General features: G+C 36.8%; 1 pseudogene; it reads left to right on the plus strand.

Moving 5' to 3' along the window:
* The first annotated feature begins 746 nt into the window (after positions 1-746).
* Positions 747-18039, plus strand: LOC132057722 (putative leucine-rich repeat receptor-like protein kinase At2g19210; annotated as a pseudogene).
* The last annotated feature ends 203 nt before the right edge of the window (positions 18040-18242 follow it).

The following is an 18242-nucleotide window of genomic DNA, read 5'->3' on the forward strand; positions in this document are numbered from 1 at the left end:
AACAACGTCAAGATTCGAGTCAACACGAATCAACTTTCCCCCTCCCAAACTAAGAATTTTTCTTTGAGTGCAGGAACCTAAAATCGCGAGATCAACAGTTAAGTCCATCAATCATGGCCGAGAAGCCTCGCCTTAAAAGCCAAACGGCTTTATTTCCAACTTTATCTCTACTTTCAACTTTATCTCTACTCCGATGTCCTATCAACCAGCGGTTTGTTGCGTTGGAACCTAGACTTGACGAACTTCATTTTAGGCTTTTGAAACACCTTAAAACTCCTAATATACCTGGAGATATATCCCTCCAAAGTTGACCCAAAATTCTATCCTTAATTCTGCCAACTTTTTCCAAATTCCCCCTACATGATATTTATCATTTATTATACTTGATAATGGTCATGTTCTTGTGTTTTCAAGATAATCAAACCCACTAGTCATATTGTCTGTTTAGGCCTAAGCCATCACAATTTTAAAACGTGTCACTAAATTATAATACTTGTTTACTTATATACTCAACATCTCTTTTGTGTTTTCTTTGATATGAGAATTTGTCTAGCATGTTGTGGCCAGGAAAGGTCATTCCTCCCTGAACGTGTTGTTTAATTTGCAAAATTGGCAACTAGCATTATTATAGTAATTTTTTTAAAATTATTATAGTAATATGAATTTAGTGAACTTAATTAGCTAGTAGCTACTAATGATATAGGTGTTCTAGTTCCAATCAAGTGCTGTTTAATTTGGCCACATCCATGGACCAGAATCCTCTCATGGATTCCAACTCCAAGTTGCAAAAATATTTCCTTTTCCCCGTCCTTGGTCTTTTGGTTATCACCATTTTAACTCACGGCCAGCCAGTTTTTGATGATCAATCACGTAATTAATAGTATTGAAAAGCTTTTCTTAATTTCTAATTTCCCGAAAATTAAACTCTTGTCTATCTATGGTGTTAAGTATAAATTAAATCAACTTTTCTTGTGCACTATTTCTTTCAGGATTCGTGAGCATCGATTGTGGATTACCAGAAAACTCAAGCTATACTGGCAGTTTTTTTCAGGTAACTTACACAAGCGATGAAATGTTCATAAACACTGGTGCAAATGCACATGCATTGCCTAAATTCATACACAACGATTCGGATATATACTTGGAGACAGTTCGAAGCTTTCCAGAGGGGCAAAGGAATTGCTGCAACCTAAGAACTTCTAAAGACAGAGACAACAAATTTCTAGTACGTGCCATTTTCATGTATGGTAACTATGATAATAAAAGTCAAAGTACCAAAGTTTGATTTGCATATTGGTACTGAGTTCTGGGACACAATTCAACTACACAATGCCTCCCATGTAGTCACAAAGGAGATTATACAGGTTTTTCCTACGAATTATACGAACGTATGCCTCGTAAATACGGGTAACGGGACACCTTTTATTTCAGCATTGGAGCTACGACGATTAAGTTCAATGTATCCCTCTGAATATGAAATATCACTGGTCGTTTGCCACTGAGGTAAAACTACTCTTTCATTTCGGGATTCAGAAACCCAATGCCTTAATGGATCGGACTGACCATGCTAACCGGTCCGCATTTATTCCTTTTTAAAAGTGCTCTTTGTCAATAAGTGTTTTTAGTAGAGTAATCTCCGACTAATCAATTTTAAAAAGATTTTGCCAGCGTTATAACACTAATTTGTGCTTAGTCAAGAATCGAAAAGTGCTCCCGGTAAAAGTTACTCCCTAAAATGCCTCAAAAAAATTATCTTAGTTTGACTTGGCATGAAGTTTAAGAAATAAAGGAAGACTTTTGACATGTGTGGTCCAAAATAAGTTTTAGATATTTGTGGGGCCGTAAAATATCTCATAAAGTTAAATTGTTTCTAAATATAGAAATGTGCCAATCTTTTTGGGACAAACTAATGAAGACAATTTTTTTTGGACGGAGGAGTACTACTTTAATTTTTTTCTGGAAAATGATTCTTGCACTTATTTTCCCCCTGAAAACTTGGTAAAATCCTCAATTCTTGAAAATAAGCTAGCGTTTGGTCATGAAATTTGATCAGATTTTGAAAATTTATCTTCAAAATATTTTCAAGTTCCAAAAATTAGCTCGGACCAGTTTTTGTGAGAAATTTCACTTGTACTCATAAAACTCCAAGTAAATTACATGTACAAACACAATTTCAAGTTCCGAGAAAATAAGAAAAGAAAATAATTCCCAACTTCAGCTTTTAGTTACATCTCCCTCTATAGTTCATACGAACGCAATATTGAAGTCTGATTGATTCACCGAAAATATTTTTGCTTGTCCTTTGTTTGTTGCAGATATAGCTTTGACGCTTATGATAGAATTTGGGAAGCTTTTCAACTTCCAGAATGGGATATAGTTACCACAAGACGAGAGGTTGACATAGATGTTGAAAAGGAATTTTACACACCAACCCTTGCAATGGGGACAGCAGCAACTCCACGAAATTCTAGTACCTTGACTCTTTCATGGGGTCCTACTGATCCCAATGTTGAACACTATACCTACTCGCATTTTGCTGAAATAATGAGCCTTAACCCAAAACAGACCAGAAAATTTGACCTAGTCATTAATGGTGAAACTGTCTGGGAAGAATTTGAGCCAGAGTACTTGACCACTTTTGTGATGGAAGACAAGAGAATGGCTAGCAATTTTAACTATACGTTACGTCGAACAAATAAGTCGAGACTAGGACTACCACCGCTTATTAATGCGCTTGACGTTTATTCTGCTAAACGCTTCGCCAATCTTCATACTCATGAAAATGATGGTGCGTATTGTCGGGTTAAACGGTCCAAAGATACTCTTAACATGATGTGATATTGTCCGCTTTGGGCCAAGCCCGCACGGTATTCCCCAAAAGGCCTCACATCATTAAGAGTATTCAACTCCTTATAAGTAGCTCATTTTTCTTTCCAGCTACCAACGTGGTACTTTGTTCGCACACCCAACAATCTCCCCCTCGAACTAAGTTCCACGCACTACTAAAAAAATCAGGATTTTCGACCAAAAATTTCGACCACACGAGGTCGAAAAGGCCTTTATTTCGACCAATTTTTCGACCACACGCGGTGGTCGCTAATCGGTAGGTCGAAATTTTTTTTCGACCACACGTGGTCGCAATCACATTCTACCGAATTTAAGGGGAAAATTTTTCGACCACATGTGGTCGAAAAATTATTTTTATATTAAATTATATATTTAACTTTTTCGACTACGTGTGGTCGAAAACATTATTTATATTTAAATATATAAAAAAAAATTGCACAATTTCGACCACTTGTGGTCGAAATTGTAAATTGGGCCCAGATTTTCGACCACATGTGGTCGAAATTGTAAATTGGGCCCAGATTTTCGACCACATGTGGTCGAAATCTGGCAACCATATTGCTAAATTTCGACCACATGTGGTCGAAATTGTGCAAATTGGGGTAGGATTTTCGACCACATGTGGTCGAAAATGCTGAATATTTTTAAAGATTTACTGTTTTTGATATCCCACTTGCCAATTTTCAAATAACCAAATTCATCAACCAAAAGAGTCATCCAATTCATCAACAATTCAACACAACAACCATAAACAATGTTCAAACACTTGAACACTTAAACATTGTCTATTCAAACACTTAAACATCATAAACTACGTTCAAACACTTAAACATCTTAAAATTAAAAGTACTTCTAGTTCAAATTAAAACCACATTCAAACCCTTAAACATAATATACATATCCATTTAAACATAGCAGAATTAGAATCCAAAAGCACATTAATCAAAAAGGTTAATGTTCGGTGTACGTTAGAGCCCCACTAGACTCATCGACAAGAGCATGATTTATGTCAGCTTGCGACCAACGTCGTCTACCTTGGGAAGGTCGGGGTTGGCTAGGAGGCTGTGACCTACGAGCATCCCCAGGACACGGGGGAATCGGAAACGCCGCGGAGTCGTAAGCTATTAATGCGGGCTTCCATACCCAACATCCATACCCAACATCACGGCCTCGAGGAATTAAGTGTTCTTGTTAGCAGTCAACTTGATGCTTCATAGCTTCATACTCCTTAGGATCAACCGTCCCATCATCGGTAACACCTACGGCTTCAAGGCCGACGGGTATCGACGAAAGGCTCGATTAGGCATCCCATAAATCGTCCCATGCCTTGTTGGGGAGCAACCTTCTCAATCCATTGTTCTTTGTATTAACTCATCGTCATCTGCGTGGTACTTGGCCGAGTGGCTCGAAAACTCCCCAAAGTGTTGTTGAAATTCGTTACGAAATTAAACGATGCAATGTTAATAGTCTAATTTAGTACAAAAAATATATTATTATTGTTAACTAACGACTTACCCAAGTTCGCTCAGCCCTTGGCTCAACCCATCGATCTGTACCATCAGCGTTCTTCTCCTTCCTCGTGTGAGTTATCTTAAAGATCTCATCTTGAGATACCGCCGACCTACGGAGCTCCTACAAACAAATCAAAATTAACAATTAAAAAAGTCCGCAAAAGCGTCCAAAAACGATCTAAAAAACGATTAAAAAAAAATAGACCACAAAAAAAACGATTGCCAAAAACAGTCCATAAATGACCAAAAACAGTAAAAAAAAAAAGTCTAGAAAAAACAGTCCGCACAAAACAGTCCCAAAAAACTGTCCAAAAAAACAGTGCCCAAAACCAGTCCGTAAATCTGACTAAAACAGTCACACATAGAGTGAAAAATCTGAAAGGTGATGTAGGATACGATCAAATCATCTCAAGTAACCAGAGATGTAACGTTTTCTTCAATCTGTAGAAGAACTATTTGTCACTAAAACCTTTTGCCATTTCCCAATACCAACAGCAATGTTTCAAGTGCTTTTTAGGAATAGGGGCTTCGAACACAAGCAGGGTCTCTGCATGCAAACTGAGAAATCTCTCTACTTTGATATTATGTCATTACCATGTCATAAGAATAAAGTGAGGAGCTAATGAATGGACAAGCTACATTGTTTGGGAACACATGCATAGCAATTTGGCAAAGACCCTACTCAGTACTTGATTCCTACATTACTAACTATATATGTCAAATCAGTCACACGTACACAAAATTTATTGTAACAAAAAATGAAACCATGACAATTATTCAATATGTTTTACTATTTGTTATCGCTTGAAAATCATTAAATTAAGGTGTGTTATAGCTTGAAAATCATTAAATTAGGCCGTGTTTTGAACTTTCCAAGACGAAAGTCATTTTACATGAAAAAGTGTTTCAGGGGAAATATTTTTGAAAGAGAATTTTTTTTTTTTTTTTTCAAAAAGAGAATGAATAATAATATTAGCAAATAACAAATAAGATAGTGTTTCGATGAAACTTTTGGGTATTAAATCTTGACAATAATGTCAAAATGTTGGTTGAAACAAGTGATATGAATGTAAAAGTTAAGTTTGTTCTTATAAGCAAAATTATTCTTTTTCATAAGTGAGGATAGTCAATTTTCACTTTTTGATGAAAAATGACTTCCGTCATATCAAACGTGCCCTTAAAAAAAGGCTAGTTGGGAATGTTGTCACCAAAAACAGTCCACAAAACTGTCCCCAAAAACAGTCCACAAAACAGCCCCAAAAACAGTCAAAAAAAAAAAAAACAGTCTATTAAAAACAGTCCGCACAAAACAGTCCACAAAAACTGTCCAAAAAATGACTAAAACAGTCCAAAAAATGACTAAAACAGTCCGTAAAAATAGTCCCAAAAAACTGTTCGAAAAAACAGTCCCGAAAAATCAGTCCATAAAAAACAGTCCAAAAAATGACTAAAACAGTCCAAAAAATGACTAAAACAGTCCGTAAAAATGACTAAAACAGTCCGTAAAAACTGTCCCAAAAAGCGATCCATAAAACAGCCCCAAAAAATGACTAAAACAGTCCAAAAAATGACTAAAACAGTCCGTAAAAACCAGTCCCAACAAACCAGTCCAACAAAACAGTCCCAAAAAACTGTTCGAAAAACCAGTCCATAAAAAACAGTCCAAAAAATGACTAAAACAGTCCAAAAAATGACTAAAACAGTCCGTAAAAATGACTAAAACAGTCCGTAAAAACTGCCCCAAAAAGCATTCGAAAAAACGATCTAAAAACCATCCATAAAAAACAGTCCAAAAAATGACTAAAGCGATCGTAAAAATGACTAAAACGATCCGTAAAATCCCCAAAAACTGTTCGACAAAACGGCCCGAAAAAACTATCCATAAAAAGCAGTCAAAAAATGACTAAAAGTCCAAAAATGACTAAAACGATCCGTAAAAATGACTAAAAAATCCGTAAAAACGATCCCAACAAACCGGTCCAACAAAACGATCCCAAAAAGCATTCGAAAAAAAACGATCCAAAAAACGATCCATAAAAACCCGGTCAACAAAACAAATTCAACAAAATAACTAAAACCATTCCAAAATTGAACTAAAACAGTCCCAAATAACTGAACCAACACAATCCAACAAAATCACCAAAACAGTCCCAAAAAATAAAGAACCAAAACAGTTCCATAAAAAACAGTCAACAAGAATAAGAAATGTCATTTGACAAAGCTAAAGAAGGAGACATACCAGCCGTTTCATCAAGTCCACTTGACTCGTGGTGCCACTAGTGTGCAGCGATCCACCTTTCACTGAGGCTCTAACGGCCTTCCCATTTTCACTTCATTTCAAAAAAGTCGGATCGATTTTTTGATGGTGCGGCGGGTCCTTCCACCATTCATCTTGAATCAATCGGAGCCGTACGCAATTATTACGAGCTCTAAGTAACGCATCCTTAAGTATTTTTGCCGCTTTTTTCTCAAAGTTCTGCGCTACTAAACCATGATGGTCCAAAAATCTGAACCAAAACAGTCCCACAAAAATGAACCAAAATACTCCAAAAAAAAATGGACCAAAACAGCCCAAAAACTTTGCTAATTGACAACTTAAGCGCCCAAAAAGAATGACAAATTAAACTTTGCTACTGAAATATGCTTCTATTTTTTTCCATTGACATACAGATGATGGAGAAAACGTATAACCAACTAGGGGAAAAACAATTAGTAAAGAGGAGCTTATTAATTGTGTCTAAATCTACATAACCAAAGTAAACCAACAAAATAATGGTTGATCATGATTAGCACTATGTGGTTCATATAAGCTGTCTTGCCTTATTAAGGACTTAAACTATTGATATTACTTCAAAAAAATATAATATTGGGCCAAAAAAATAAATAAAGAGCACATAATTAAAGAACCAAAATAAATAAATAGCACATAAATAAAGAATCAAAATAATCCCAAAAAAAGGACCAAAACAGCCCAAAAAATAACATTCAATTTCAACTCAAAATCCAAAAAAAAAAAAAAAAACCTAAAATAAACCCTAAAACAAATATTGGACACTAAATAAACTAAATAAAGTTATCAAATCTACTAAATATAGAAGGTAATGTAGCTAATAACATGAGATTATTATACAATTCCAACTCAAAATCCAAAAAAAAAAAACCTAAAATAAACCCTAAAACAAATATTGGACACTAAATAAACTAAATAAAGTTATCAAATCTACTAAATATAGAAGGTAATGTAGCTAATAACATGAGATTATTATACATTGGTAAGTGTTCATGACATTGGAAAAAAAAAAAAGAAGGAAAAACGTACCTGAATGGCTGCGCCGCCGACGTGGACTGGCGGTGGTCGGATGGCGTGGGCTGGTGGGGCGGTGGGCTGGTGGTGTGGGTAGAGAGGAGATCTAGGGAGAGAGGTGGTGTGTGTTGGTAGAGAGAGGAGAGGGAGAGAGGAGAGGGAGAGAGGAAAGAGAGAGAGAGAGAGAGAGAGAGAAATGAAATTAGAAAATTAAAGACAAGACCAGCAGTGCACTGGTCGAAATCACTGGCTGAAAATTGGGTAGAAATGTTTTCCAATTTTCGACCACATGTGGTCGAAAATTGTTTTTTTTTTTTTTTTAATTTAAATGTTTCCCATTTATTATTTATACAAAATTTAATTTCGACCACACGTGGTCGAAATTATATTTTCATTTTAAAAAATCGACCCCGTGTGGTCGAAATTTTACTGAAAATAAAATAAAAATTAAATTGTTGATTTTTCGACCGCGTGTGGTCGATTTTTTTTCGACCAAAAATGTGGTCGAAATTTTTTGGTTGAAAACGCCCTTTTTTTTAGTAGTGACGTGGCTCATTATCATTCCACGGGTCAGAGATTCAACATGTTTGTGTGCCACCCACACTGTCAGAGTATTTACGGTCACCGAAGCCCAAAGGCTGTGAATGCATCTTCAAAGCTATGGGTAAAGGTCGTAAACCGGCCCATAGACGGCCCCCACGCCACACTCCGTCATCTTCATACCCGTCCCGCCAAACCATTGGCTCTGATACCAGTTGTTGGGCTAAAACGGCCCAAAGATACTCTTAACATGATGTGATATTGTCCGCTTTGGGCCAAGCCCGCACGATTTTTGTTGGGAAGAAACAAGCAATAATCAAATTGCACGACGAGGTAACAGCGGAAGAAATACCCAAGTCGAAACTTCCCACACTATTTGAATCAAGAGAAGACAATAAACACTAGCACAAACGGAAATCCAGGCAGCAGCTATACCAATAATAAAATAGCAAAGCAAGCAAAAATAAATCGAATGGAAGAGACACCAAATTTACGTGGTAAAACCCCTTCAATGTGAAGAGAAAACATCCACGGGACCTCCGGCCCACAAAAGCTCCACTATAATCAACAAGAGTTACAACAATGTTCTCCAAATGGCTACAACAACAAAGCCAAGCACGGAGCAACAATACATAAAAGATAGCACCAAAACTAGCGAAGAAAGGAGAGAAATCACCTCCAAAATGAGCTACTGTTCGTACTCGAAAATTGGAGCCACAAACCATAAAATCCAATCTCCACCGTTGAAATCGAATAACCGGATGTTGAGAACCCCCAATTCAAATTTCAGCACGATCCAACGGTTAACGAATCGGGAAACACAATTTAAAGTGGACTACTGTAGCAGAAAATTTCTGGACCTCTGCTTTCTCTCTCACGTTTTTCTCTCTATATGGCTACTGTAAATTCACTCTTATGTTCTAAAAATAAGACCTAAATTGATCCTATATATAGAAGAATTTTTGGGCAAAAATGGCCTGGTCCAAATTGGATTGGGTTTTATTAATTCAATTCCACATAGGAAGGGAAAACCCAAAAACCTAACAATTTTCCCCCTCCCGACTATGTGGAGAAAACTGCCATCCCGGCGATTAAGCAACACTCTTCAAACTTCCCTTTTGGCAAAGCTTTAGTCAACATATCCGAACCATTATCATCGGTGTGAATCTTCTCAAGTTCAAGCAACTTAGAATCCAACACATCTCTAATCCAATGGTATCTCACATCAAAACTTTCAGGTTCTCCCCCGTCAGTCAAGAGTATAAACTCGTTGGGAGAATAACGAGATGAAGGTACTTTCTCTCTAATAGATCTTCGAGAGAACTCTACGGAACATCAATAGCAACGGTTGCTTCGGCCAACCACATCATCTTCCTTTGGAGCATCAACAACTTCGTTTGGTCATTACGAACATGATCACTATCTTCATTATCATCTTGATCTTCATTATTTTGAAGATTTTCTTCGTGTGCAATAGTCACGGTGAACCGGATCAACATCAACTAAGCTCTCATTGCTCTGAGAATTAACCTTCTCAGCTTTATCAAAATCTTCAATTGTGTGGTCTTCAAAGAACACAACATCACGGCTTCTAACAAGTTTCTTCTCAACTGGATCATAGAAACGATAGCCAAATTCGCCTTGACCATAACCAATGAAGACTGTTTGCCTAGTTTTAACTTCCGACTTTGACCTCTCATCCTTAGGAACATGCACAAAGGCCTTACACCCGAAGACTCTCGGATGAGCATAAGAGACATCCTTACCAAACCAAACTCTGTCGGGGACATCACTATCCAAAGCAACAAAGTAGAGATAAATTGATAACATAGCGAAGATATTAAGTGTCCGCCCAAAATGAATCCGCAACTTAGCATCCGAAAGCAAACATCTAACCCTCTCAACTAGAGTTCGTTCATCCTCTCTCGCTAAACCATTTAATTGAGGAGTCTTTGGAGGGGTTTTCTGATGCCGAATACCCTGCTGTCTACAATAATTATCAAAGGGACCAATGTATTCACCACCATTGTCTGAGCGGATGCATTTTAATTTCTTTCTTATCTGTCTCTCAACCAAGGCCTGAAAAGTCTTGAACACATCAAGTACTTGGTCCTTTGACTTCAAAGGAAATACCCAGAGTTTGCGAGAGTGATCATCAATAAAAGTCACAAAGTAAAGTGCACCACCACAAGAGCTTACTTTAAAAGGACCACACAAATCAGAATGTACCAACTCCAGCAAATCATGCTTTCTTGAAGGTGAATGACTTTGAAAAGAAACTCTTTTCTGTTTCCCGGCTAAGAAATAAACATATCTCTTTAACTTTGCTTGTTTCACTCCAGAAAGCAAATTCTTCTTAGCCAAGTTATCAATCCCCTTCTCGTCATATGACTCAGCTTTCTATGCCATAATTCTGATGAAGTATCATTCTCCACCAAATTTACTAAGTCACAACAAATGGAGCCCTGAAATAAGTACAAGTCAGACATCTTGTAACCTCGAGTCACAACCATTGAACCTCTAATTAGCTTCCACTGGCCACCACCAATGGTTTGATCATAACCCTCATCATCAAGTTTTCCTACAGAAATTAAATTCAGCCGAACATCTAGAGCATGCTTGACATTGTTAAGAACCAACCTCGAACCATTCTTACTTTTCAAGCAAACTGTGCCAATGCCAAGTACCTCAACCTCACTATTATTGCCCATTCGTAAATTTTCAAAATTACCAGGAGTATGAGAATAAAATAATTCCTTCTTTGGCATGACATAAGAAGTGGCACCTGAATCCACAAACCAGGTAGACTCATCACAAACAAGATTGATATCATTTTTACCACAAGCAACAAGAAGATCATTTTCAGCAACAACAGCAACACGATTTTCATTATCGTCTTCTTTCTTTTGCTTTTTCTGGTCTCTCTTAAACTTGTAGCAATATTTCTTGATGTGCCCTTTCAAGTGACAATAGTCACATGTAAGAGTCTTATACCTGGAGGATCTTGACTTGCTTCTACTTTTGCCTCTGTCATTCTAACTTCTGAAGTTACTTCTCCCCCTGTCTTCAGTAACCAAAACATCGGAGTGTGAAGTTGAAGAAGACGACGCTTGAGATCTTCTTCTCATCTCTTCATTCAAAACACCACTCTTAGCATATTCCATGGTTACACCATCACTGGGAGCGCAAATTAGTCAAAGAAACTCGAAGAGTTTCCCAAAGTCCGGCGAGTATTAAGAAGCCAAAGTCCCCGTATTTCTTCATCAAACTTGACACCCATTCCGGACAGTACCGATCAAGGACACCCCGAAAATCATTGATATGATCGTAAATAAGGTCGCCTCTTTGTATCTAATATTCATCAATTGTTTTGAGGGAACAACTTATTATTGCCAGTCTTTGAAGCATAAAGTGTCTCGAGCTTTTCCCACAAGCTTTTAGCATTTGTCTCTTTCACAATATGATTTCGAACATTAGCTTCAACCCATTGCCTAATATAGCCACAAACCTGTAAGTGCTCAAATTCTCAATCCTCATCTTCAATAGACTCGGGTTTCTTAGAAGCGAACACATGTAAATGCAACTTCTTGACAAATAGAAGATCTTTCATCTTGCTTTTTCAAATATGGTAATTACTGCCATTTAAATAAACCATCTTGCTCATATTTGCCTCCATCATTCAAATAGACAATCAACAAAACCAAATACAACCACAAGCTCTAATACCACTTTGTTGGGAAGAAACAAGCAATAATCAAATTGCACGACGAGGTAACAGCGGAAGAAATACCCAAGTCGAAACTTCCCACACTATTTGAATCACACAAACGGAAATCCAGGCAGCAGCTATACCAACAATAAAATAACAAAGCAAGCAAAAATAAATCGAATGGAAGAGATACCAAACTTACGTGGTAAAACCCCTTCAATGTGAAGAGGAAACATCCACGGGACCTCCGATTCTACCACAAAAGCTCCACTATAATCAACAAGAGTTACAACAATGTTCTCCAAATGGCTACAACAACAAAGCCAAGCACGGAGCAACAATACATAAAAGATAGCACCAAAACTAGCGAAGAAAGGAGAGAAATCACCCCCAAAAACGAGCTACTGTTCGTACTCGAAAACTGGAGCTACAGACCACAAAATCTGATCTCCACCGTTGAAATCGAAGAACCAGATGTTGAGAACTCCCAGTTCAAATTTTAGCACGATCCAACGGTTAACGAATCGGGAAACACAATTTAAAGTGGACTGCTGTAGCAGAAAATTTCTGGATGAAAATCTGCTTTCTCTCTCACGTTTTTCTCTCTATATGGCTGCTATAAATTCACTCTTGTGTTCTAAAAATAAGACCTAAATTGATCCTATATATAGAAGAATTTTTGGGCAAAAATGGCTTGGTCCAAATTGGATTGGGTTTTATTAATCCAATTCCACATAGGAAGGGAAAACCCAAAAACCTAACACGTATGCCGTTTTGCACTGTCCTTTCTCCATTAGGATTGCTCCGACAATTTTTTTTTTGATTTTGTTTTGAGATAATGGTCAAAAACACTCTTGAACTATTGTTTTTTCGTGAGTTTCACACCCCAACTATAAGTTGTTCCCTTTTGTTTCCTGAACTATCACCATCGTTCAGGTATGAAAAGAGAACAACTAATAGTTGAGGTGTGTTTTTATACATAGATGGTGATAGTTCAGGTAGAAAAAGGAACATCTGATAGTTGGGGTGTGAAACTCGTGAAAAAGTGATAGTTCAGGTGTGTTTTTGACCATTATCTCTTTCTTTTAAGTTCAGTTATTGATAATTGTTAGAGTGAAGCATGGTTATTTGATTTCCATAATGTGAAAATAGACTGGATTAGTTGGAGGCTGAATGATAAGGCCAAATGATATTCATGATCTAATCAAAAGATAAAAAGGCAGAAGCTTCAGAGAATTTCGTTGTGTGGCAACAAGATGTGTGATTTCTTTTGGTGTAGTTTTCTTACCCACAATGTGGAGAATAAACAAGGAAGGGAAGTTAATTGTAAGGGACAAATCCATCTATTAGTTCACTAAAATTTAGCTTTGCTGTCCAGAATTTGAGAGTAGACAGTTCATGTAATAGTTGAGCTAAAATCACAAAGGTGGCATTTCTAATTTGTCAATTACAGTAACACTTTCATCTTTCTCCTTTTTGCTTTTACAATTTTAAGTGCATTGATTTTTTAGCCACCGTCTGCTCGTATTTCTAATTGCTGTATCTGTTTTGGAGACAATATCTTGTAGGGAGAATATTAATCCCTCTAGATAATTTTAATCTACATAATCTGGTAGTGCAAAAGAGTTTAACAAAGAATTTGATTTTTCAGTGTTCTTTGAGATTTGTTTCCTATCCATAATCTCTTTTATTTGTCCCAATTCTGCTTTCTTGGAGTGTAGTTGATGCAATTATCGATATTAAGGGACCTTATGATGTGAAGAAAAACTGGAAAGGAGATCCATGTGTCCCAAAAGATTACGCATGGGAAGGTCTTCGCTGCAATTAGAGTTCCAGCAGTTCCACCCGAATCATAGGCTTGTATGTTTCCGAACTTATATCATTTGAGTTGTCCAATGTATTTTCCATTGACAGAATAATATGCTTAAGGAATAAGGTCACTCCAAGGTTCTTTCGGAATAAAGTACCTTAAGCTCTTCTAAATTCTCCATGCTAAATGTTTCAAACTCTTTCAAGGGACATGTCCTCCAGTGGATTGAGTGGGGAGATTCCACCTACTCTCTCAAATTTAACTGCTTTGCAGTACTTGTAAGCTCCTTGAACCTGAAATATTTAAAATCTATGAAGATTGACCAAAAGAGGATCATAGTTAAAATGATTTTGACAATCTCAGGGATCTATCGGACAATGATTTGACTGGTCTAGTGCCTAGCTTTCTTGCAGGATTTACGTCCTTGAGGTTCCTGTAAGTATTGTACTTCCTTCTTCCTCTTGGTTTCGTGATCATTTTTTCAGTTAGAATGATCAAATGAATAGAGTATCTTTGCTATTTTTATGACAGAAACTTAATTGGGAATAAGTTCTGGGGTTCAATTCCACTCGAACTGCTCAAAAAGCAAATAGTGGAACCTTGTTGCTCAGGTATGCTGATAAATTTCCATATCAAGAATATCAATAGCTAGCACTAGTTTAGATATGGAGGACTACAATTTTCTCTATGTCTGCATTTTCATTTGTGGAAAACTTGCTAGTTGGAGTCCAGTAAATAATATGTTCTTCACGTTGCCAAATGATGTGTAGAACTAACTAGAACATATTATCTACTGGAAACTATAGTAAGTTTGATGTGGATTATGGTAAGTACATTTAGCAATACTCACCTTCATATTCTGCAAGCCGTGTGTTACCCATTCACAACCATGTAGATCACAATTTAACCTATGTGCCTTACAGGATGTATATAGGTGCACTTAAATCTCATCTGAGATATATTTTACTCCCACCACTCTTATGAGATAGATTATCAGTTATACCAGTCAATCTTGAACTAAAGTACTTTTTCTTGGGGAACCGTGATTTGCAACTTCTCCCGTTGGATTTTCCCAGGGGTTAATTTGCCTTTTGAGGATTTGCAAGCATTGACTGGTAGGAGGAGATGCAATTGGGAGAGCAAAAGAGCTCGTTCTTCCATTTTGAGATCTTGAGGTTCAGAAGATAAGCCTGAACATATGAAGCATATTTCCACTTATCTTTTGTCCCATTCCTTCAATCAAAGAAAAGTTCATGCCAAGGCTAGTGCCAGCAATTTTTTATGTTTATGCCACGCGTATAATTAAGTCAAGAACAAAATATGAAGAAAACAATCTAGCCAGGTACTCAGCAGTAGGTATTCTTCTATGAGGTCTCTTTCAAGCACCATTTTACGCACTAAAAGTAATAACATTGTATGTTTTAAAGTATGTTTCTGGTTTAAGGTGCTTCTGCCTGCAATAAAATTCAAGTAGAGGGAGGTATTATTCCTGTTAAAGGCTAACGACCTTTCACTAGGATTGGTTCCTTGCTCAAGTGCCAGTCCAACAATGCTGCTTTAGTCCAGAAATAATTTGCTATTTGCCCATCGAGTTTTTGTTGGTTCTATTAACTAAATATCTCTTTGATGTAAATAGCGAGATTATTGATAGCTTTTGATTAAAACCTATGCTGGAGTAACACACCTATTCCCAACAGCATGGATGGATTCGTAGCGCTAATTCCAAATCATTGTCAATCAGTTCAATGTACAAAAAAGAAGCTTACTATTCCAATAGTTGCATCAGGAGCTGTATTGTTGATGCTCTCGATTGTGGTTATCACCATTTGTTACTTTACCAAACGCAAAGTCATGCTGTGTGCAAGTCTCTTTATTGTTAATCATACTCAAGGTGAAGAGTTTCGCACTGAATTAGGACAATGCTACTATGATCAGGGGATGAAAGGGTCGAGTCTTTTGAGTCAAGAAGCCAGCGTTTTTCATACACTAAAATAGTGAGTATGACCAACAATTTTGAGAAGATTTTAGGCAGAGGTGGTTTTTGAATAGTATATCATGGCTACTTGGACAGCAAAGAAGTCGCTGTGAAGATGCTTGCTGAGACAGGACACAAGGAATTTCAGCTTGAGGTTTCAAACTTGGCCCTATTGAATTAATGAATTTTTCTAGGACCCCTCACTATATCACAACAATTTTTTAGGATCTGTATAGACTTACATAAAACTTGGAATTAATTCAATATTCTGAATATCTGGTTTTGTGGGCTGAGCTATTGGGAAGAGTTCATCACAGAAACTTGATTTCACTTGTTGGGTATTGTTATGAAGGTGCTAATATGGCGCTTGCGTACGAGTACATGGCAAATGGGACTGTAAAAGAGCATCTCAATAGTGCGAATTGGCAGTTTCATGTTTTAGTCTTCTTTATCTATTAAAACATATCTGACTAACTAACCAGTAAGGTTTAGCTTTTTATGTTATCATTAAGAGAACAATGTGAAACTGTTTTGACAATGGACAATCTTAAAACAGAGGAATATGTGGTTATTCAAAGATATTGCATTTGCTATTGACTAGTTAGTACCATCTGTTTTATAACCAACATTACTTCAAATCTTGTAAGTAGGATTACTTCAAATCTTGTAAGAGAATTCCTACTAACTTTATCTCCTATATTCTCTTAATTGGAGATGTTCAACCCTCAAAACTGTTGTCCATAACTCCAAATAATATTCCTGAGCAATTTCTGGTGCGCCAAAGTAATGTATTAAAACATTTTATTTTGCTGATGTAGGTGATGCTCCAAAATCACTGACTTGGATAGAGAGATTACAAGTTGCCCTGAATGCAGCAGAAGGTAAGCAAACATCTGTGATGCTGTTAGTCATATGTTTGAGTTCCTTCAACTTTTTGTGGCACATGCTTAGATAAGTATTCATTGTCACATGCTTAGATAAGTATTCATTCTTCTTTAGAGAGCCAATGCCTAGACACGGACCTTAACAGCATTTGTTGCCTACTTCACTATGTTGTGGTTCTAAAAAGAAGATTTAGCTTTCTATATTCCATCAAGAGAAAGTCATATCCATTTTCATGCCTTGGAGGAGCTGCTCATATATTGAGATGGGATAGAATGTTATGACCCTAAAAAGCTGAGTTGCCCTATATTTCTGTCTATATTCCGTTCTCACTCGCTTTGTGGTGGTTTCTTCCTAATTTATTACAAATAATAATCTTTGTTCAAGGATTGGAAGAGGACATAATTTTGAACTTAAAATCTACATTATCCGAGATTGTAATATTTCCTTTTATCTCTGTTCATTTCTCTCATCTTGGTCTTTTGTTTATCTTTTTACTGAAATTGAGGTGGATTTATGTGTATGGAAAACTTGTTAGGTTTGGATTATCTGCATTATGGTTGCACGCCATCTATTGTCCACAGAGATGTTAAGAGTACCAACATCTTACTAGATGAAAATTTCCAAGCAAAACTTGCTGATTTTGGAATTTCTAGAGCTTTTTCTTTTGATGAGAGCTCTTTCGTGTCAACTGCAGTTGTTGGCACAATCGGTTATCTTGATCCCGAGTAAGTAGTTTCTATGATCTGCACTCGTCTTGTATATTTCATTCTTTGGGTTGATCATTAATATGAAAGGTAAGTAATTTGCTATAACATGTTAAATTACAATGAACTCTTTGCACTATCAATATCATGAAAAAATTCCTCACGGACGTCACCGTTCTTGGGTTGGGTTGTAGGTGTTATCATTTAAAGAAGTTGCATGAAAAGAGTGATGTTATAGCTTCGGAGTCGTGCTTTTGGAGCTAATCACAGGGCAGCCTCCTGTGATGACAAGCAAAAACTGTCACATAATTCAATGGGTTGGTCATTCCCTTACTACAGGTGATGTTGCCCATATTATTGACACCAGGCTAGATGGAACCTATAATAGTGAATTGGTGGAAAAATATGTAAGATTAGCAATCAGTTGTTGCTCATCCTTCCCTGCTAATAGGCCAACCATGCATTATGTGGCTAGCAAACTGGAGAAATATTTTGAAGCAGCAAAAGGGGCTACTAAAGGCACAGTAGTTGATTCGGAAAATTCAACTTCAACAATCCTTGTGCTTTCTGATAGCGAGTTCTCAGGCAGGTTTTGATATTACTAATTATTTACAGGAGTCTGCAATATCAAGACTTGCTTCGATGCATTTGTTAATATCTTGTATATTATTTCTTTTTTATCCATCTCTTTTGTCTTGTAATTTGTATATCTGATTTTTGTTAAAACAGAAATTCACTATTTTTGCGTTGTCGATTCTCCATCTCTTTTTAATTCCCTCGTGAAATTATAATGATACATATGAGGATTGAAAATGTGCTTCCCAATCTATACCAAGTATATCCTTTGGTCGAGAAGTACCACCTCTCAAATCACTATATAAGTTAGGCCATTTTTAGTTGCTTCTTTGTTAACTACAGAATGAAATGAATACATAGAATAATATAAATGAGAAAACT

The sequence above is a fragment of the Lycium ferocissimum genome, chromosome 5 (genome assembly GCF_029784015.1).
Source record: "Lycium ferocissimum isolate CSIRO_LF1 chromosome 5, AGI_CSIRO_Lferr_CH_V1, whole genome shotgun sequence".
Classification (NCBI taxonomy): Eukaryota; Viridiplantae; Streptophyta; class Magnoliopsida; order Solanales; family Solanaceae; genus Lycium; species Lycium ferocissimum.